Genomic DNA, 22,238 nt, shown 5'->3' with positions numbered 1-22,238 from the left:
CACCACCCTTCCTATGAGGTGAGTCACCCATATTAAATAGCGTGGTTTGTATTTCAGTTATGGAACAAATGACAAATTCGCAGGTAATTTGTATTTTTCCTAACTATACAAACCTTAGCTATTTAATCAAACTTGGCCGCCAGCCCTATCCCCGTGAAGTCCTACCTCTAAGCAAAGTGAACTCAATCTCAGGTGTGCGTGAGGGGAGGAGGTAGCAAGCTACCCCCCCTACCCCCCCACTAACTAGCGGTGGGGTAGTAATCCCTTGTTAAGATTCTAATGGCTCGTCATTTCAGCTACGCCGAAAGTAATTACCCATATTAAATAGCTAAAGTTTGTATTGTTAGGTAAAATACAAATTACCTATGAATTTGTCATTTTGTTGCAGTTTTACGCTGCCGCTCTCCTCCTGTCGATGTCGGCCGGGGAAGGGAGTGTGCAGTCCTTATATTGTGTCTTTTCTCTTGGTGGATGCTTTTCCCGTCCGTGGACTAGGTGCTCCTCTCAAGGGATTTTTTCTTTTTTTCTTTTACATTATTTGTTTTACTTTTCCTCACTTAGCGATGCCGTTCTTCTTCGTTCGGCTATGATAGCCGAAGTAGAAAGCAGTGCCTTTTGTCCCGGGGAAGTCTGCTGTCAATATACCATCACTTACCTGTTCCCCGGCACTTGCGGCAACTCCTGATCATCACGCTAACCTTGAGGAACTAGCTCTGACTATGTTTTCTCTGGTATCGCTCGATGCAGACCTTCAACTAGGACAAGGCTTGTAGATGGGAAGCAAAGAGCGCTGCCTGGGAGTTTGCCTCCAGGGGTTAGTTTCTTTCCCTTCCGAGGGAAAGTTTTCCTCCCCAGATGTTGGGCTCTCTCCCTTCTGAGGGAAAACTTCCTTTCATCATCTCTTGTCTCTCCTGCAAGGGTCCCATTTCTAGTGAAGAGGCTCTCATAGAGACTTCGCTTTGGAAACCTGTTGACAGTCAGCTTGCTGATCCTTTGGTTGCTGTTCAATGTCGTGTTGCTGGCAGAAGTTCTCGCTCTGCTCCCTTCATCGCCTTCAGGGCGCTCCTGCTCCGTCAGCGAAGAGATGCTTCTCACATCCTCGTCTTCCTTTTCGGAGGATCCTGCACAGCCTACTTCTTTTGGTTCCCTACCTTGGCCTCTATCATCAGCTTCTCCTCACAATCTTTGGTTCATTCGTCACCTACAAAGGATCGTTCTCGATCTCCTCCCGATATGTGTCGCCTCACGAGGGTCACATTTCTCTGCCTGAGCTCCAGCGACAGTTCATCAGCAGCGTTCTCCATCTCGTCAAGCTTCTGCTCGATGTTCACCTGCTCGTTAGATTTACTATCGACCTTCAACGCGACCGTCCCATCAGATCATGGATTGCCTAGCCATCGCCTACATCTGACAACTCTTTCAACCTCCCGTAAATCGCCTGCTACGCGAGAATCGCTTGCAGTTTGACAGCCTCCAGCTCTTCCATCTCCCTCTCGGGAATCGCCTGCTATGCATGAGCCACTTGCAGCTTGACAATCACCTGCTGTTCCAGCTTTTCAGAATCGCGTACTCGTCAGCGTCAGGAACTTCTTCAATCTTATACCAGACAGTGTTCTCACGCTTCTCGTAACCGAAACGTGTCAATCACCGTCAGAGCATAAAACGCCCGACGGTGCGGAAATCGTTGGCCTATCTCCTCGTCCAGTGATTCGTAGCTCGTCGACGCTTAGACACTCATTGCTTAACAAGCCAGCGTTCTGCTGTTGCTCAGAGCATTTCAGTCTAACGCGTCTCTCTCCTTCGGAACGCAATCGCCCTTCACGGTGTGAATCGCTCAGCCTTTCCAATGCTCACCTGCTCGACAGTCTCTCCATCATCCGGCAGAGCGTGAATCGCTGACGGTTCTATCAATTTGTGATTCGCCTGACCTTCGTCTACGTTCGACAACTCATGCACGTCCTAAGCGTTCGGTTACACGTGAACCGTTTACGCGTTTGACTTCTTGTCAACCTTCTGCTACTCGAGAATCGCCTGCACTTCTACTACCTCGAAAATTTCCTGCTCGTTGGCGATCGCATGCTCGTTAGCATTCATCTGTCTGTCATTGATCGTCTTGCCAACAGCATTCACCTCAGCAACCACATGCGTAGCTTAGACCTTCACTGTCTTGGGAATCGCTCTTCAGTCACTTAATGAACCAGCATTCGGCTGTAACGTTAAGAGTTCCCAAACCATAGCATCGCTCTCCTTCAGAACGCGTTCTCCCACCTGTTCGTGATTCACTTCAACGTGAATCATTTTTCATTTGTCAGACTTCACACTCGGCTACATGTTAGTCGCCTACTCAAGGATCGTCGTCACGCCGACCTGCCTCTCGTGCAGCAGTAACGAGCGATCCCGCGTCATTCGGTATCGCTCTTCAACACAGAAAGACTCTCCCTCTTGTCTGTCATCAAGTTATCGGTCTTCACGTTGGCAATCACCGTAGCGTCTTGAGCAGGAGGTTTCCTGACGCTCTCCAACGCGTTAGCAGCCGTCACATCCTCATGCTAAGAGGATCTCCAACTGCAGCCACCAAAGGCTGCAGGGGATATGGCCGCCGGGAAGGTAGGGTGGTTAACGATCTCTCATCGTCGTACTAGGAAGGCTTTGGAGACCTTCCTTCTCACTAACACCATTCTGAAACATCCAGCGGTTCATGAATCTTCGCCACGAGATTTATCGATTCGCCGTCCTGCCTCTCGATCAGCAGTAGTGGTTGAGCCCCCGCGTTTTTCGTGGTATTTCTTGTCGACTTATTAGCGTCGGTGTCGAACATCGACCCTTTGTAGGTTGTCAACGTTGTGGTTTCGTAGAGCTCGTGTGCTGCCCTGCCAGCTGCTCTTGTGACTACGTCTTCTCCATCTTCCGCCGCCAAGGTCTGTGCTTCTTCTCCTGACGAACATCCTTTGTGGGGAGAGCAAAGTCCGTGGCGCGTCTCTACAACGAGTGTTTTCCTTTCCAGTAAAGGGTCTCCCATGAAAACTCCTCTTCAGAGGCTTACTGTTGATCAGCCTGCTAATCCCACGCTCGTACAAAATCGTTTGGTGGGAAGAGTTTTTTCACCTCTTCGACTACTCGGTCTTTTTTTCTTCGGAAGAAACTGTCCATCCTGTCTCCTCTGGTTACCGACCTTTGCCTCCGTCTCCAGGGATCGCTAGGCTCCGAAACTCCGCCATGGATGGGTTCTTCCTCTTCGAGCTAAGGGACGTTCAGCAGGCTGCGGAGAGGTGGAGGAAGTCTAACACGGATTTCATCCGTTTTAGGGCCCTTACACCTCGGCCCACAGTGCTTTAGAGACCACCCCAACGAAACCATCAACTGTTAAAACAGCAGAAGTTTTGAAAACGAAGGTGTCTTAGATGCCCTTTCCTGTCAAGGACGGGAAAGGCAACAAGTCCAATCGTGGAGGAAAACTTCAAAGAGGTGGCGGTAGAAACCGTAAACGCTAGGAGAGGTTATCTCCCTACTTATCCACCCATAGGGGGATGCCTACTAAGCTGTTGGACCAGGTGGATGCAGCTCAAGGCCGAACCTTGGACGATCACCGAGATTTGTTCGGGGTATCGCGTCTCGTTCTTTTCATATCTCCCTCCACTAACCAAGAATCCAGTGTTTATGAGCTCCTTTGCAGCGGGATCAGCAAAGGGACAGGCCCTTCGGGCCGAAGTCCAGACCTGGTTGGAGAAAGGCCCTATCCAGGAGATCCTCGACAGTTCCCCTGGCTTCTTCAGATGACTCTCTCATGTGGAAAAGGTGTCTGGAGGCTGGAGACCAGTCACTGATCTCTTAGCTCTGTACAGGTTTGTCATACAGACTACGTTCAGAATGGCGACGGCATACTCGGTCAGTCTAGTGATAAGATCACAAGACTTCATGTGTATTATTATTATTATTATTATTATTATTATTATTATTATTATTATTATTAAATGCTAAGCTACAACCCTAGTTGGAAAAGCAGGATGCTATAAGCCCAGGGGCCCCAACAGGGAAAATAGCCCAGTGAGGAAAGGAAACAAGGAAAATAAAATATTTTATGAATAGTAACTACATTAAATAAATATTTCCTATAAACTATAAAAAATATAACAAAACAAGAGTAAGAGCAACTAGATAGAACAGTGTGCCCGAGTGTGCCCTCAAGCAAGAGAACTCTAACCCAAGACAGTGGACGACCATGGTACAGAGGCTACGGCACTACCCAAGATGAGAGAACAATGGTTGGATTTTGGAGTGTCCTAGAAGAGCTGCTTACCATAGCTAGAGTCTCTTCTACCCTTACTAAGAGGAAAGTAGCCACTGAACAATTATATTGCAGTAGTTAACCCTTAGGTGAAGAAGAATTGTTTGGTAATCTGTGTTGTCAGGTGTATGAGGACAGAGGAGAATCTGTAAAGAATAGACCAGACTATTCAGTGTCTGTAGGCAAAGGGAAAGAACCGTAACCAGAGAGAAGGATCCAATGTAGTACTGTCTGGATCTAAAGGACACATGCTTCCAGATCCCAATCTATCCATCTTCAAGGAAGTATCTGAGCTCAACATCAACAACAAGTCATACCAGTTGAAGGTGCTGTGTTTTGGCCTTTCCACAGCACTCAGGTCTTCACAGGAGTGTTTTCCCTGTGTCATCTTGGGCTCACAGGTTTGACATCTGTCTCCTTCATTACCTGGACGACTGGCTAATCCTAGCAGACTCGGTGGCAACCCTTCTTAGCACCGAGACAAAATTCTGAGACTTTGCCAAGATCTGGGGATCATGGTAATCTCGATAAGTCTTCCCTGCTTTCCACTCAAAGACGGGTATGCCCGGGCATGGTATTAGACACTAAACATCATAAACCCTTCCCATCAGACAGGATAGCAAGGCTGAGGAAAGTAGCAAGGTCTTTCCTGAAACAAGATCTCCCAGCCCAGAAGGGGCTATGTCTCCTCGGACATCTCTCATCCTTGGCCCGTCTAGTTCCCATCGGTCACTTCTGGATTCAATCTCTTCAGTGGCGTCTGAAGTCCAATTGGAATCAGGCTTTTGATTCCCCAGACACATTGATTCCCTTGGGATCAGAGGAAAAGACGTATCTCGAATGGTGGCTGGCAGACGAGAATCTGCTGAAGGGGGTCTTGTCTTCTCATCCCTCCTGATTTGATGCTGTTTTCAGACACATCGAAAAGAAGGTCAGAGTCTGAATATACAGTACTGGAGATGAACGCCATTTTTCTGGCCTTTCAAGAGTTCCACCAGTTCTTAGCAGTTCACTCAGTGTAGGTGATGAGCGACAACACCACGGTAGTAGCTTACACTAAGGGGCAAGGAGATACTTTTACTTTTTAGCCGCCCCTATCCCTTCTAGCAGTAGAGATACTGAGATGAGATGGGCAAAAGTTCACTCGGTCTCACTATCAGCTCTCTTCATTCTCGGCAAGAGGAATGTGCTCGCCGACAATCTGAGCAGAGAATCGCAGATAGTGGGTTCCGAATGGTCTTTGGATCATCTAGTAGCCAACAAAGTCCAGACTTTCGCAACGGCCCTGAACTTCAGGCTCTCTGGCAAGATGTATTCCGACAACGGTGGGACAACATCAACATGTACGCATTCCCACCATTTTGTCTGATGAGAAGAGTACTCAACAAGACCAGAACATTGGTCAATCTTTCAACGACCCTCATAGTTCCATTATGGCATCACGCGGAATGGTTCCTGGACCTTCTGCTGCTCTTGACTGAGCCCTTTAGAGAACTTCCTCCATGACACAATCGATTCTACTCAGACAACCACATGTTAACTTTTCCACAAGGCAGTAGCTTTGCTATGCCTTCATGCCTGGAGACTATCCAACATCTCTCTTAGAGAGGTTTTTTCGCAATAAGTTGCAAAAGGGGATGCCTGGATGGCTGCGAAAGTCATCAACTGCATTCTACCAGGCAAAGTGGAACGTCTTCTGTGGTTAGTGCCGCGGAACAGTGGAATTTCTTGTGTATTGTGGAAGGAAATTCATATTTCGGTTTCAACAGTTAAGGGCTATCGTTCAACCTTGAGTCTCGCCTTTAAACTGAAAGGAATGGGCATTTTCTCATCTTTAGAGCTTCCATCCTCATACGTAATTGTAAACTTACCTGTCTTCAGTCAGAAGTGAGACTTCCCCCATGGAACGTGGTTCGAGTTCTTTGGTTCCTAGAAGGATTCCCGTATGAACCAATACGACACGCACCTTGGCTCCAGCCAAACGAGTTAGCGAACTTCATGGTCTTTCATCTGACGTCACCCATTCAAGACAGTGGGTAGAGGTAAGCTTCAGCTTCGTCCCTGAGCTTGTTGCATAGACTCAGAATCTAGGTCGACCCAATCATATGTCGACCCAGTCATCTATTACTATGCCCAGTAAGATGTTTGAGGCACTACCTCAAGTGGTCAGTAGCAGCTCAGAGCAGAGCGCCCTCACTGATTGTCAGCACGGGCAGAAACAAGAAGAGGATCACGGGATGCACAATCTCTGCATGGATTCGCAGGGTCACTGACCTTGCTTTGAATATCGACCCTCCTCCAGCACGTCGTCCCAGACCCCACTATGTCAGGGGCGTAGCTACGTCTGTGGCCGGCCTACTCTGTGACACAGGTATTGCAAGTGGGCATGTGAAAAATGCCAAACTACGTTCATCACCCACTACCTGCAAGGCGCGACACACAGAAACCTTGATACGTTTTCTATCGGTCCTGTGATGGATGCACAACTGCTGGTTTAGTACCTCAGGCTCCTTAATGGACAAGTAGGAGAATGTTGAGGGCATTGGTACCCGGGTTTTAGTGTGAGTGAAGGAAAGGGAAACTCTGGCTCAATCCCTTTCTTTATCCTCCCCTCTCTTGGGAAAATCAGCATCCTGGGTCCTCTGCACAAGCTGACCTCAAACCTCTGCAGGTAAACCATTGCTCCCTTGTGTACCCAGGTATTTTTGCAATACTGTTGCGCCCCCTTACTCTGGCGAGGTGGTATTGAGAAGGTCTCGGTATCCTCAGTTATTCCCTGCAAGTCTCAGAATAACCTTTACCTTGACAGTCGCATCGCTAGTTCCTCACCACACAGCTTGCGTAGGCCGCAGACCATGCTTATCAGGTTAAGCGTGGTTTTAGGATCTCCTTATTGTTGCTCTAATTTCTGCACAATAGGGAGTACCTCATGTAAGGCCAAAAAGCCAGATTTGCAGAGACATCCACCCTCCTAATGGATGAGTCACCCCTATTAAAGAGCATGGTTTGTTTTCCAGTTACAGAACAAATGAGAAATTTGGAGGTAATATGTATTTTTCCTAACGATACAAACCTTAGTGTTTTAAACATAGTTGCCCGCCAACCCTGATCCCTTTGAAGTCTTACCTCCAAGCAGTGTGCGCACAATCACAGGTGTGTGAGTGGGAGGGATAGCAAGCTACCCCTCCCTACCCCTGCTAACTATCGGGATGGGTAGTTAACTCTCGCTAAATTTAAATGGCTCATTCTTTCAGCTTCGCCGAAAGTAATACCCCTATTAAATTTGCTTAAGTTTGTATCATTAGGAAAAATACAAATTACCTCCGAAGTTGTCATGTTTGAATTATAAAAAAGTATAATAACAGGTATGGAGACGATAAGACTTGTGCATAATGTATTTTATGTTGTTTTGAACGATTTTGACGAAGATAACTGTGGAAACCCCTAGCTTAGTTATTCCTAAAGAATGACAAGCTTAATCCTTTATTATTATTATTATTATTATTATTATTATTATTATTATTGTTATTATTATTATTATTATTATTATTATTATTATTATTATTACTTGCTAAGCAACAAACCTAGTTGAAAAAGTAGCATGCTATAAGCCCAAGGGCTCCAACAAGGAAAATAGCCCAATGAGGAAATAGATAAACCACAAGAGAAGTAATTAGCAATTAAAATGAAATATTTTAAGAAGAGTAACAGGAGAACGATTCAATTTCATTATTTTGTTTTCATTCAAAATTTTTTTTTCAAAGCTGTACTAGATTGCAAAGATATAACAATAACTGAGATCGAGGTAAAAGACCAAACTTTCAACTTTAATTAGTAGCTAACACTTACTTTGAGGGGAAAAGTTATAGCTCGTTCTACTCGAGCATTAGGATCACCATTATTTAATGAGTACCCTGCGAGTTGTGCCTATTACTTTAATTATTTTCTTTTATTACAGGTGTCTACAAATAAAAACTGACATTTTAAATGAACCGGGAGCTATATAAGATTGATGAGCGGTGGTGTTTGTTCGTAAGAAGAACGGTGAGCAAGCACTGTATCATTCACTTAACAAAACATTGAATTTAATTCTGTTTCACATAGCCCTCAGCTTTTTTTGTGTCTGTAATAGGATTCCAGCCAATGAAAAACATGCCACTACCAGGTTAAATGTTAAATTGTTGCGTAACAGGAATACAAAATGAATTTTGAGCGAAGCAAAAAATCTATTTTTGGGTGAGATAGCCATGTCGTCCTGATAGAAGGTTCCTATAGGGAGCTTTCCAAGGCATATTTGGCTACAGTGATATTCCCAGAGAATTAGTCTTTAGGTCTCCAGAATTCTAACTCCTGGCGCGAATATCCATAAAGTTTCTCTTAAGGATATCGCATCTATCAGGGGACGCATATCTTGATACGACACAGCAATCTTTACCCCGAATAGCGTTTTCACTTTGAGGGTGAAGAGTGGCAAAATAGAAGGGGAGCCGTTATCAAGGTTACCCTTCCTCCCATACTACTATTGAGTATCTATATGGCGCAGTATCCAAGATGGCGCTCATTCCTTGTAGCATTGAGCATGGTGCTACAGATATAGTAATTTTGGGAGGGATCCTGCCAAGGCCTTTTCTATAGAAAAGGAGGGCGGGTCCATCAGGACGACATGGCTATCCCACCCAAAAATAGATTTTTTGCTTTGCTCAGAATACGTTTTTTGGGCTCAAGCCAAGTTGTCCTGATGGAAGTTTACCAGAGAATTACTAGAAAGTACTATATCTGTGGGTTTTCCTAGGTGCTTTAACCTTGGGACAATTTTTTCTATGGTCATCTGGACCATTGAGACAAATGACGTTACCGTTATCCGTCATTACCATTAATCATAGACAATGCTAGTGCTTCCTGCCCCCTGCAGGGTAGAGTCATACTAGACAGTAGAAAAGGGGTCTCAAGGTTTGCATATATTTTATGAACAAACATAAGTATCCACCAGATATACAAACTGTCTCACGGTTTGTAAATATTGTCGGAACAATATCAGTGTCAACTATATCCATTGTTTGTAAGCATACAATAATATGAGGTTTACCTAAATGAATAAGTAAGAGAACTCTGGCATATTTAATGTGCTAATTGCAGGGCAAAATAGGATGCAATTACACTCTAATATACATTTATTTTGAATAAATAGCCAATTGGAATTAACAAGTGTAACGAGTGTAACGTGTTAAGGGAATTATACACCGTATACAGAAAATATTTTTCTCCCTGAAAGGGGAGAAATGATGAATGCCACTCTAAAATTGAAAAATTTGGATAAATTTTCCCAATATAATTTCTGTAAATGTTGTATACTATCAACACTGTGTACTATGTACACACGGCACAAGTGTTATTTGTACAATTCCACACCTGAGATTTTGAACAGGCTTAGTGTCACCATGGTGACACTCACTTAAAAGGTATCACACCGGAAGTGTCAACACCTTTTCCCTTTAATTGATAGTCCCAATCAATTAACTGTTCATCGCAGCACTAGATAACAGGTTTTAATACACTACCTGCTGCCACCACATAATGCTTCAGTTCGTGGACTTGCTTAGCGTAGTGTTTGTAGAATACTCTGGATGATTTCCATCCATTATATGAGCGAAGACGCTCAAAGTCCATATACTGAAAAAAGTTCAGTGATGAAGCAATTTTTCTTGGATCATGACCTGCAGGTGTACTGTCAGGATCCGCTCTGCGAATAAAGTAGGTGAGTTTCACCCTCAGTTATTTTAGGGATAAGTTTGATCCTGAAGTTTCTCCACTGAAGAGCTGTCCTCCCTTGAAGTCTGAAGTTCTACGAAGATAGACCTTTAGACACTACTTGGCATAGAGAGACATCTTCCTTCAGAGGGCAGATTCTCCAGGGACCTAATCTCTTAGTGGGTAGCTCGTTCTTGGCGCGAAAGGCTGGATCAGGAAAGAGATTCAGTTCTCCCACTTCTGTGAACTGAATGTGGCCCTGATTTCTTGAGAGGGCTACTATTTCACTAACTCTAGCCCCTGAGGCTATAGCAAACAGGAAAATAATTTTCTGGGTTAGATCCTTGAGAGAACGATCTTCATTGTTCACAGATGAGGCATAATGTAAGACCTTGTCCAGAGTCCATGAAATGGGCTTCGGAGGAGCTGCAGGCCTAAGCCTAGCACATGCCTTCGGAATCTTATTAAAGATTTCATTCGCCAGATGATCCACTTGGAAGGCATATAGAAGAGGTCTAGTCAAGGCTGACTTACACGTAGTTATCGTGTTAGCTGCCAGACCTTGATTATGAAGGTGGATAAAGAAGGACAGACAGAAGTCTATTGAAATCTCTTTTGTTCTTTTTGCTTTAACAAAAGCAACCCACTTTTTCCAAGACGATTCACATTGTCTTCTAGTTGACTTAGACTTGTATTCTTCTAAGAAGTCTATACTGCCTTTTGATATCCCAAATCTTTTCTTAACCACTAGGGTGAGAAAATCATGAAATGAAGGTTTTGGGTTCTCTGTGATGAAGCGAAGACAGTTGACTTCTGAACCCATTGAGATAGTGCTGGGTTCGGTACAAGGACCAGCCTCAGCCTCAGTTCCATCATTAGAGGGAACCAGTTGCTCTTGGGCCACTTGGGGGCCACTGGAGCTGCTGTTCCTTGGAAGGATCTCAGCTTGTTGAGGACCTTCAGCAGGAGATTGGATGGAAGGAACAGGAAATTCTGAGTCCATTCGATCCAAACTAGGGACATGGCGTCCGTTATCTCCTCTAGAGGGTCCTTGTATTGGGCTAGATATCTAGGTAGTTTCTTGAGGTCGCTCGTCGCGAAGAGGTCGATCTGCAGTTCCGGGACTTGTTCCAAGATGGAAGAGAATGGTCTGTGGACCATTCTGACTCTATCGGCTTGAGCCTGAATAGAGCATCCGCTGTCACATTGCGGATCCTTTGTAAGTGAACTGCTGATAGGTGCCATCTCTCTAGACAAAGGATGGCTAATATCACATGGATTATATGGGACGATCTCAAGCCTTGTCGGTTCAGACATCTCACTATCACTTCGCTGTCCAAGATCAGCCTGATGAGGACAGATCTGCGAGGGGAGAGTTTTCCCCACGTCAAGAGGACTGCCATGGCTTCCAAAACGTTGAAGAGAAAGGCCTTGAACATAGATGACCAAGTCCTTTGGACCTTCTTTTGATGGGAGTGAACTCCCCATTCTTCCGTCGAGGCATCCATGTGGATGATCATCGACGGCAGAGGTGGTTGCAAGGGCACGGTCCTCATTAGACTCTTGGCCTTCGACCACGGGTTGAGAAGTGATCGAAGTAAGGCCGGTATCAGTCATTTTAGATCTCTTAGAACGTTTGATGCGTATCTTCTGCAGACTCCTGACGCATCTTTCAGCTGTGTTCTTAGCACTGGGTCTGTTAATGCTACGAACTGGAGAGAGCCGGTACTCTTTCCTGTTGGCGTCTTGAAATCCTGTCGGATTATAGTAGTCTCTTGACAGACCTTGCGATATCCTTCCTCTTCCCTGAGGGAATGGAGAGATTATGTACATTTGACCTCAGGTTCCAATGGTTTTTCAGCCATTGAAACCTTTGAGCTGGAGAAAGTTGAGACTTCTTGAAGTTGATTTTGCACCCTAGATGTTCCAGGAACTGGGTTACTTCTTTGGATGCTTGCAGACAAGCCGTTTCGGATGCTGCCCGCACCAGCCAGTCGTCCAGGTACTCTGCTACCTGAACAGCTTCTAGGCATAGTTGTTGCACGACTGTGTCAGAAAGTTTCATGAAGATACTTGGGACTATGTTTATCCCGAAGGGTATGGCTCTTAGAACATACCTTATCTTCTATAACTTGAATCCTGGGTAGGAGAGGGGCCACTGACTAGAAGGTGCCAATAGGCATCTGTCAGGTCTCTCAAGACTGTGAACGCCCCTTTTTGTAACAGGGTTCTTATGTGTTGAAGGATTAACATCCTGAACTTGCCATTTTTTATGAACTTGTTGAGTAGCGAGAAATCCAGAATGACTCTGAGTTTTTCTGAGTCCTTCTTGGGAACACAACACAGCCTTCCCTGGAATTTGATGGACTTTGCTTTCCTTATAACCTGTATGCACAAGAGCTATAGGGTATCTTCTTCTAATACAGGGTTGTAGTGTTGAAAGAATTGAGGAAATGATGGTGGAGACTTGTTCCGTTTCCATCCTAGTCCAATCTTGATTAGGCCGTGTGCCCAAGGATCAAAGGTCCAACGATCCTGAAATCGTTGTAGTCTCCCTCCTACCGGAAGCATCTCCTTGCTTCGATTGAACAGAGAGTTTACCTCCTCGGCCGCCTGCTTGGGGCACGGCGGTCACAGTAACAGTGGAATGTTGTTGAGCAGGCCGAGAGGAAAGTCCAGACTTCTTCTTCGTCTTTTTAGGTTGGGGACCCACATCTGGGGAAGACTTCCTCTTTGAAGAGATACCCCACTTCTGGAGAAGGTTTCTATTCCCTGTGATGGCTTTCTCAACTACCTCTTTGACTACTTCATTCAGAAAGAGGTCCTTACTCCATATGTTAGAAGATATCAGCTTCCTGGGTTCATGTTTCACTGTTGCGGCAGCAAACACAAACTCTCTACAGGCTCTCCTAGCCTTCATGAAAACATACAGGTCCTTTACTAAGGTGGCCATAGCCATTTTGGCCAGGACCATGAGCATGTCTGGGGTACTTCGTTGGCCTGCACACATCTCTATGCAGTTTTGTAGGGATAAAGAGGACGCAAATCTCTCCTTCGTCTCTTGTTCCTTGCACAAGAGAAAGTAAGAAAGTTTAGGTAGGTTCTCGCTAAACCGTCGTCCAGCGATGTCTGCGTCCAGTTTCCCTACTGAGAAGGTTAGGTGGACTTCCTTCTATTCCTTCTTCTGCATGGGCAGGGCTAACGACAGAGACCTGCACTCCTCTAGTGCAGGGCATGGTTTGCCTGCCTCCACTGCCTTGTCAACAGATTTAAATGCCTTCAACGTAAAAGGGAAGACCATTGAAGCAGGAGCAAGAAAGGTAGGGTGTTTCTTGCTCAAGGCAGACACTTTCGACACTGAATAGCCCGCCTCTCTCAAGCTACTTGATAAGAGAGCTTGTGCCTTATCGTGGTCGAAAACCATGACCTCCTTCGGTTCCGTCTCCTCTTTTGACGTTGGTTCATGCTTCAGACTCATTGAATGAAGCAATCAGGGTAAGCGTTAAGGCTTGGCCAAAACTGGATGTCGTCTAAGGGGACAGCTCCAATCTTCTCTTGAGATGTAGAGTTTGCCGTTCAAAATCGGCATAAACTCCGCATACCTCCTGGGATTGGTTTTGGAGCAGGTAGGGAGGTCTTTGCCTCTGGGTCATTTGTATGACCCTCGGGAGGCGATAAGTGGAGCTTTACGGAGCTCTCTCTTGAATTTTGTTTCCCTTGCTTTGCCTCGTTTACGAATGTTCTCCATTAAATCCGTAAGATGGGCCAGTGCCTGGCTCATGTTGTCCAATGGAGGGGTAGAAGGTGAAGACGTCGAGGGTAACAGCTCCGGTGCCGTCACAGACGTAAGGAACTCCGACTCAACATCATCATCATCTTCCAGAGGTAGAGTAGACTCCTCCTTGGGATGATCCTTTAATAGATCCTTTTCAGTGTCCATAGGCACTTCCGACATCCTTACCTCCTGGTGGATGTCCATACTGTAATTTGTAATGCCTCCCTAACATCTGTCTCGACGGCTATCTGGGCGCAGGGAGGTCCGAGTCGTGCTTGGGGCACAACCATTTCACTACCCGCTTTCGGGAACAGTAAGCTACGCATCCTATCGTTAGGTAGGTATGGTCCCGGAGAGTTCTTTTAGAACCCTCTTACCCACATGCACAGCTTTTCACATGCCGCATCCCTCGACTCCGTTGACTTGGGGTCGTCGAAACCTTCGGTCACCAAGGCCCGGCAGATATTGCAGACTTGGGGGTCCAAATATTGCAGGGATTCGGTAATGATGGTGCTGGGAGCATGAGACCTGCATGCTTTGTGACCATAGAGGTTCTTACTCCTATGGTTGCAGAAGATCGCATCACATTTCATCTGGGGTTCCTCCTGTAAAGAAAGGAAAATTAAATGAGGATGCGATTGTTTATCTCACATGATAAACAGATAAGCAAAAATTAATATTTTAACCATTATAGCTTAGGATAGTAAGCTAGAAAGAGATTGGGAAAGACACATACTTGTGTATCCCTTCCAGCCAATTGCTGTGACCTCCCCCTAATATTAAGGATATAGTTTCCTTTATCCGGGAAACTCAAAAGAGAAGGGTTCTAACCTCTAGGGATAGAAAAGTGTGCACTGCCACTGACATTTCTTAATTGCTTAATATTGTGGGGCAAGTATTAACTGATTCTAATCAGAGTATTGAAGGAATTATATTTCAATATAGGACCGGTCTCAGCAAAAGACTGAACAAGGGTACGCAAGGTATGTTGGAAAATAACTACTGTATAATAAATACTATAGTTCTCTGTCTGCAGTATATACTATACTGCAAATATACTGGCTACTGTATAATCATATATTATAGTTCAGGAGGCATGTCCAGCACCTGGCGGCACAGTCCGGCCGGCATGTCGTCGGCTGGACTAGAAATTAGGAAAGACACATACTTGTGTATCCCTCCCAGCCAATTGTTGTGACCTTCCCCGCCAATATTAAGACTTTAGAGTTAACTGATCCGGGAAAACTCAAAGGAGAAGGGTTCTAACCTCTAGGGATAGAAAGGTGTACTACCACTGACCCCTCTAAACTATTTGATATTGTAGGGTAAGTTATTAATTTTTTCTAATCAGAGTATGGAAGGAATTCTATTCTTTCAATATAGGATTGGTCTCAGCAAAAGACTGTGCTAGGATACACAAGATATGTTGGAAAATTACTACTGTATAATATATATAATAGTTTTCTATCTGCAGTATATACTATGCTGCAAATATACTGGCTACTGTATAATCATATACTGTAGTTCAGCCGGTATGTTGCCGGCAGGGCTAGCACCTGGCGGTACAGTCCAGTTGGCATGTCGCCGGCTGGGTAGTACCTGGCGGCACTGGGCCAGTCGGCATGCCGCCGACTAAGTACCTGACGGCACCGGCCCACCTGGCGGCACTAGCAGACAGAGAGAGAAAAAGCATGGAGTGAATGGCTGCCTTATTAAATGTATGTTTACAATAAACAAGGGTGTAAGTATATGAACTTACTGCCTTCCTCCAGAATGAGGGTTCAAATGGAAGGGGAGAATGCATCATTCAGGCTTCCATCCAGCCGCAAGATCTGTTGCCAGCATTGCCAGTTTCAGGAATGTGGATGGCAGTTCAAGGGACGACTGAAGAACCTTCAGCAAAAGGGTCTCCTACCGGCAGCCGTCATAGCTGGCATAACCTTCCCGGAGCCTTGTGTCCATAAGGGAAAGACTGAGTGACTAAACAAGCGGTGAGATTGCAGGACAACAGCCTCAGGATTGGGATGGCTAAGTCGTTGCTAGAGGATAGAGAGGGGAAGGGAAAAGGTTCCTGTATCATGTGAAGAGGAAGGCGGCAGCATTGCCGCCACTTCCACACAAGAGTGAAACAATGTTTCAGTATCGGCGCCATCCTAGGCTGCAGAAGAATATCTATTCTTTAGCCTAGGGTCTGCCGAATTTATCAAGTGTAGAGGAAGGCGGCAGGATTGCCACCACCTCCACACGAGAGAAACAATTTTTCAGTATCGGCGACATCCTAGGCAGCAGAAGAATATCTATTCTTCAACCTATGGTCTGCCGACACAGGACTAGTCTTCTAGACCGCAGGAGAGAAGGTGGCGGCATCATACTACCACTTCAGGTGCAGCCTAGGGAGGCTTAGCCTCCTATGCCGGCAGCTGTAAGCCGGCAGGGGAGTGACTACTCACCCTGCTGCTCTGCCGCCGGCAGCAAGACTGAATACTCTAAGGTTCTGTCGAAAACCAAAGCCGGGATCTCGCCGGCAAAGGTGGGAGACAGAAAACCTTAACCTTGTCAAACCGGAGTGAACAACTCTATGGCAAGACCGGATAGGGTTGCCACCTGTGGCAGCACTCAGAGGGAAGGAGGGATTACCCTTAAATCTCTACAGGAGACAAGTATCGAGTTATATAATTCTAGGAGATGTACTATCTCCCAATGAATCAATAAAACAATACACAAGGGTAAACGGGGACAATGTCTGAAAGTATACTACAGCACCTAGTCTAGGTAGCCTAGCGCGAGACGAGATCTCGGTTACCTAAATCACCGAAACTCTAAAGTATACGATCAACAAAAGGAAGAGGAAATTATGCATAAAATATATTTGTTCCGTAACCGAAATACAAACCATGCTATTTACATAGGGTATTACTTTCGACGTAGCTGAAATGACAAGCCATTAGATTTTTAACGAGGGTTAACTACCCCCTCGCTAGTTAGCGAGGGGGTAGGGGAGGGGTAGCTAGCTACCCCTCCCCCCTCACACACCGATGAACTGATTCACTTCGCTTTTGGCTCAGGTGAAGGGCAGACGTTAATGTTTTGTCTTTACTTACTTACTTACTTTTTCTTATACTTAATATGTATATAAACATTCTTTATGTTTATGTATATATTTGTGTATAGAAATATAGCAAGTTTCCTTTTCAGTGTTTGTGCTGTGTGTGTAGTGTACGACAACGTCACCGCGTATTACCAGGCCACCGCGGTTTCACGTCATGGGGCGCGGCCTCTCCCTTGGTCCTTCGGTTGTTCCTTCGGCTTCTGATAATTCGACCTCCGTGGGGAATCGTCATCGCTGGACTTTCTTCATTCATCTGTTTTCTCAACTGTTCCTCCTTACCTACGAGAACTTGGACTCTCAGCGAAGGGAACGTGGGAGTTTAGATTGACTACGGTCTCTCTCCCTACTCGAGGTCGTTGACCCTTTTACTACTACTACGTACTATTACGGAAGCTTCTTTCCCGTGGGGGTTTGGTTGCTATTCCATTTATTTTTCTCAATTATTTTTAATGAAATCTAATTGTATTTTTTTAACTTTAAGTGCCGACAATCTTCTTACGCGCACAAGTGCCGACGATCTTCAAGCGCCGAGAATCATCTTGGCAGACGACCTTCTTACGCGCGCAAGCGCCAACGATCTTCGAGCGCTGTCGATCTTCTTACGCGCGCAAGCGCTGACGATCTTCTTTGGCGCTCTAGCGCTGATGATCTTCCTATGCACGTAAGCTCCGACAATCGTCCGCACGCAGGCTCCGATGGTTCCCCGCGCCAACAATCTTCTTACAAGCACAAGCGCCGACGTTCTTCTCTACAGACGATCTTCTTTGGCGCGCTAGCGCTGACGATCTTCCTACGCACGTAAGCTCCGACGATCGTCCGCGCGCAGGCTCCGATGGTTCCCCGCACCAACTATCTTCTTACGCGCGCAAGCGCTGACGATCTTCTTACGCGTACAAGCGCCGACGTTCTTCTTACTCGAGCAAACGACGACGATTTTCTTGCGCGCCCAAGCGCCGACGATTTTTAAGCGCCGTCGATCTTTAAGCACTGTCGATCTTCTTTCGCGCACAAGCACCGACGATCTTCAAGCGCCAACAACCTTGTATGTGCGCGCCGACATTTTCACGGGCTCTTCATACTGTTCCTGCACGTCAATCTGATTCCTGCTCATTCTATGAAGTCTCGCTCGCGCGCCCGCGCGAGAGGGTTTTCGACGGTCTCTCGCGCGCTACCCCTGGGCTTTTCCCATCACGCGAGTGCCAGCGTCTCTGGCGCGCAACCCCTGATTTTTCCCATAGCACGAGCGCCAGCGTGCTCCCTCTACCAAGGTTTCTCCCACCGTACCAATGGGAGAAACCCCACCTCGAGCAGGAGAATTGTCCCGTGTTAGGGCGAGAAGAGCCCTCAGACTTCGTTGTTGGAGTTCCGTATTCGTCCTTGGAGGGAACCGAAGGACTCTAAGAGTTCCCCCAAGTAGAGCCTTTGGGGATGGGAGACTTTGCTGCCAGCTCTCCAGGAAATCCTCTAAGGCCAGTGTGGCTCTGCCTTGGTCCCAAGGGGTGAAGAGTGCTAGAGATAAGGTTGAGGGCCAGCTCTTCGAGCTCGCCTCCTCCAGCCGTTCCTCTGCTGGCAACAAGCTCCTCCTACCTCCTCGTGTTCAACAGAGGAGGTACTTTGAGATCATGGAGGAGCCTTGTTTAGCTCCTCCGCTCAACCACTCTGTGGAAAAGCTTACCAGGGAAGTCTCTCTTGAGAGACTCTCTAGCCGGCAGGTGATATTCTCGGCAACAGAGATCCTGAGTCAGGAGAAGGTCACAAAGTGTGCCATGCAGGCCACTTCGTGGCTGGATGTCTGGCTGAGGTCTCTGGGCATCCGGCTGCGATCCGAGGATCTGTCCAAGGAGCACCAGGAAGGCCCTGGAGACCTTCCTCCTCTCGGGCACACGTACCATCGAGTTTCTGGCCCACCAAGTTTTGAACTTGTGGGCAAAATCTTGAAACGACGTGATGCGGTGGCCGAGAGGTTCCACTCGAATGTCCCAGCCGTGGATGTCTGCAAGCTCAGACACTCTTCCATCCTAGGAAAGAGCCTGTTTGAGCCCAAGGATGTGGAACAGGCATCTGAGAGATGGAGGAAATCGAACCATGATTCTCTTCTCCAAAGGGCTCTTACATCAAAGCCCTACAAACCTCCAGGACCTCAACAACCTCGCCAGTCCAAGACGACGAAACCGGCAGCGGCAGCAAAGACGTACGTGTCCAAGCAGCAGCCCTTTCTTGTCAAAGACAAGAAGGGCGGAAAGTCTTCCAGGGGAGGCAAGAATCATAGAGGGAGCGGCCGAGGCCGCAAACGCTAGGATTGGCAATCCCCCTGCATGTCCACCAGTGGTGGGATGCCTGCAAAGTTGTGCTTTCAGGTGGCAGCAACTCGGGGCCGATTCCTGGACGATCTCCGTGATCAGTCAAGGATACCGCGTCCCGTTCATAACATGTCTTCCTACCCTGACAGAGAATCCAGTGTCGTTGAGCTCCTATGCCATGGCATCGGTAAAGGGGCTAGCCCTACGGGCAGAAGTCGAGACCATGCTCAAGAAGGATGCTCTCCAGGAGGTTTAGATGTCAGGATGCCTGAAAACTTTAAATCAATCAATCAATCAATCTCCAGGAGGTTGTCGACGGGTCCCCAGGCTTCTTCAGTCGACTCTTTCTTGTAAAGAAGGCGTCTGGAGGCTGGAGACCCGTCATCGACCTCTCGGCTCTGAACAAATTTGTCAAACAAACTCCGTTCAGCATGGAGACAGCAGACACGGTCAGACTTGCAGTGAGACCGCAAAACTTCATATGTACACTGGATCTGAAGGACGCGTACTTCCAGATCCCAATCCATCCGTCTTCCAGGAAGTACTTGAGATTCAGCCTAGACAACAAGATCTACCAGTTCAAGGTGCTGTGTTTCGGTCTCTCCACAGCACCCCAGGTATTCACCAGTGTGTTCACCCTGATATCTTCGTGGGCACACAGGATCTGCATCCGTCTCCTTCGCTATCTGGACGACTGGCTGATCCTGGCAGACTCGGAGTCGACCCTTTTTTGATACGAGACAAGCTTCTGGGACTTTGCCAAGATCTAGGGACCATGGTAAATCTCGAGAAGTCGTCTCTGCTTCCATCTCAAAGACTGGTATATCTAGGCATGGTATTGGACACCAATCTCCACAAAGCCTTTCCATCAGACGACGGGATAGCAAGGCTGAGGAGGGTCACAGATCCTTTCCTCAGACGTGAAGAGCTTCCAGCCCAATCGTGGTTACGTCTTCTAGGTCACCTTTCCTCCTTGGCTCGTCTAGTTCTGAACGGCCGCCTCAGGATGAGATCCCTGCAATGGTGGCTCAAGTCCCGGTGGAATCAAGGCCACGATTCCCCGGACATTATGGTCCCTATGGGTCCTGCGGAACGGACAGACCTTCAGTGGTGGGTGACAGATGAAAATCTCCGAAAGGGAGTGGATCTTCTCGTCCTTCTCCCCAGATTTGATGCTGTTCTCGGACGCTTCAAAAGAAGGATGGGGGCCCACGTTCTGAACCACAGGATCTCAGGCCTATGGTCAGAATCAGAAAAGTACCTCCACATAAATCTGCTAGAGATGAAGGCCGTTTACCTGGCACTTCAACAGTTCCAACAGACCCTGGCGGGTCACTCTGTGGTGGTGATGAGCGACAACACCACGGTAGTGGCTTACATCAACAAGCAGGGAGGTACTTTTTCACAACAGCTATCCCATCTTGCAGTAAAGATACTGAGATGGACCGAAGTCCACTCGATCCCACTATCAGCTTGCTTCATTCCGGGCAAGAGGAATGTGCTCGCCGACAGTCTGAGCAGAGCTTCGCAGATAGTGAGTACCGAGTGGTCTTTGGATCATCTAGTAGCCAACAAAGTCCTAACTTTGTGGGGTTTAATGACAGTGGACCTGTTCGCGACAGCCTTGAACTTCAAGCTTCTGCGGTAATGTTCCCCAGTCCTGGATCCCAAGGCACTCTGGCAAAATGCCTTCCAACAACAAGTGGACAACGTCGACGTTTACGCCTTCCCACCGTTCTGTCTGATGGGAAGGGTGCTCAACAAGACCAGACTATCGGTCAACCTGTCAATGACCTTAATAGCTCCGTTATGGCATCATGCAGAGGTTCCTGGACATTCTGCAGCTCCTTACGGAACTCCCGAGGGAACTTCCTCCACGACACGAGCTACTCAAGCAACCGCACTGCAACATCTTCCACAAAGCCGTAGTGTCGCTTCGACATCACTCCTGGAGACTATCCAGCATCTCCTCAGAGAGAGGCTTTTTGCAATAAGTTGCGGAAAGGATTTCTCGACACCTGCGAAAGTCATCCGCAGGGGTCTACCAGACGAAGTGAAGAGTCTTCTGTGGTTGGTGCCGTGGAAGGGATATCTCCCCCCTCGATGCCACTATTCCAGCAATAGCGGAGTTTCTTGTGTATTTTCGGGAAGAAATGCGCCTTTCGGTCTCGGCGGTGAAAGGATATCGCTCAGCCTTAAGCGTGGCCTTCAGGCTGGAAGGAATGGACATTTCCTCCTCGCTGGAACTTTCTCTACTCATACAAAGCTACGAGCTTACCTGCCCTCAGTCAAAAGTGAGACCTCCTCCATGGAACGTGGTTTGAGTCCTCAGGGCTCTGAAGAGACCTCCGTTCGAACCATTACGCCAGTCTTCTGATTGTCACCTGACTTGGAGGACGGTGTTCCTGCTCACTTTGGCCTCAGTCAAGCGAGTCAGTGAATTCATGGTCTCTCGTATGACGTCGCCCATTCAAGGGGATGGGGGAGGTAACGTTTGGGTTCGTCCCTTAGTTTGTGGCTAAGATTCAAAATCCTGGAGTTCCGGACCCACGGTTCGACTCCTTCAGGATTTCGAGTCTCCGTTCTGTAACAGATGACCCAGATCATCTCCTACTGTGCCCAGTAAGAAGTCTGAGGCTCTATCTTAAGAGAACAGCTGCAGTTCATCCTCGAGTGCAAGCTCTGTTTGTGAGCACAGGAAGGACGATGAGGAGGGTCACTAAGAACACCATCTCAGCCTGGATTCGTAGCGTCATCCACCATTCCCTGAATCCAGACCCTCCTCCGTGACGTCGCCCTAGAGCACACGATGTCAGAGGCATAGCTACGTCCCTGGCATTAGAGAGACACTTCTCATTGACGCAGGTTCTACAAGCTGGGGTCATGAAGCATCAAACGACCTTCACAGCCCACTACCTGCAGGACGTGACCCACAGGAGGCTCGATACGTTCTCTATCGGCCCTGTGGTGGCTGCACAACAGCTGGTCTAACCTGAGGCTCCTTAATGGACAAGTAGCAGA

The 22,238-nt window shown here is 47.1% G+C and overlaps 1 protein-coding gene across 2 annotated transcripts in view; it reads left to right on the top strand.

Annotated features, from left to right (window-relative positions):
* LOC137636252 (zinc finger protein 665-like) overlaps positions 1–22,238 on the top strand; it is a 197,232-nt gene that overhangs the window by 88,903 nt on the left and 86,091 nt on the right. For both annotated transcript variants that reach the window (XM_068368683.1, XM_068368684.1), the window contains one exon: positions 8,244–8,329. The gene's annotated coding sequence lies outside the window, so the exon portion shown is untranslated. Of the gene's footprint in view, positions 1–8,243; positions 8,330–22,238 lie in introns of those variants that run through there.

Source organism: Palaemon carinicauda, unplaced genomic scaffold (assembly GCF_036898095.1).
Source record: "Palaemon carinicauda isolate YSFRI2023 unplaced genomic scaffold, ASM3689809v2 scaffold26, whole genome shotgun sequence".
In the NCBI taxonomy this organism is placed as follows: Eukaryota; Metazoa; Arthropoda; class Malacostraca; order Decapoda; family Palaemonidae; genus Palaemon; species Palaemon carinicauda.
Note: the sequence above shows the minus strand (reverse complement) of the source record. Positions and strands in the feature narration are given on the sequence as shown.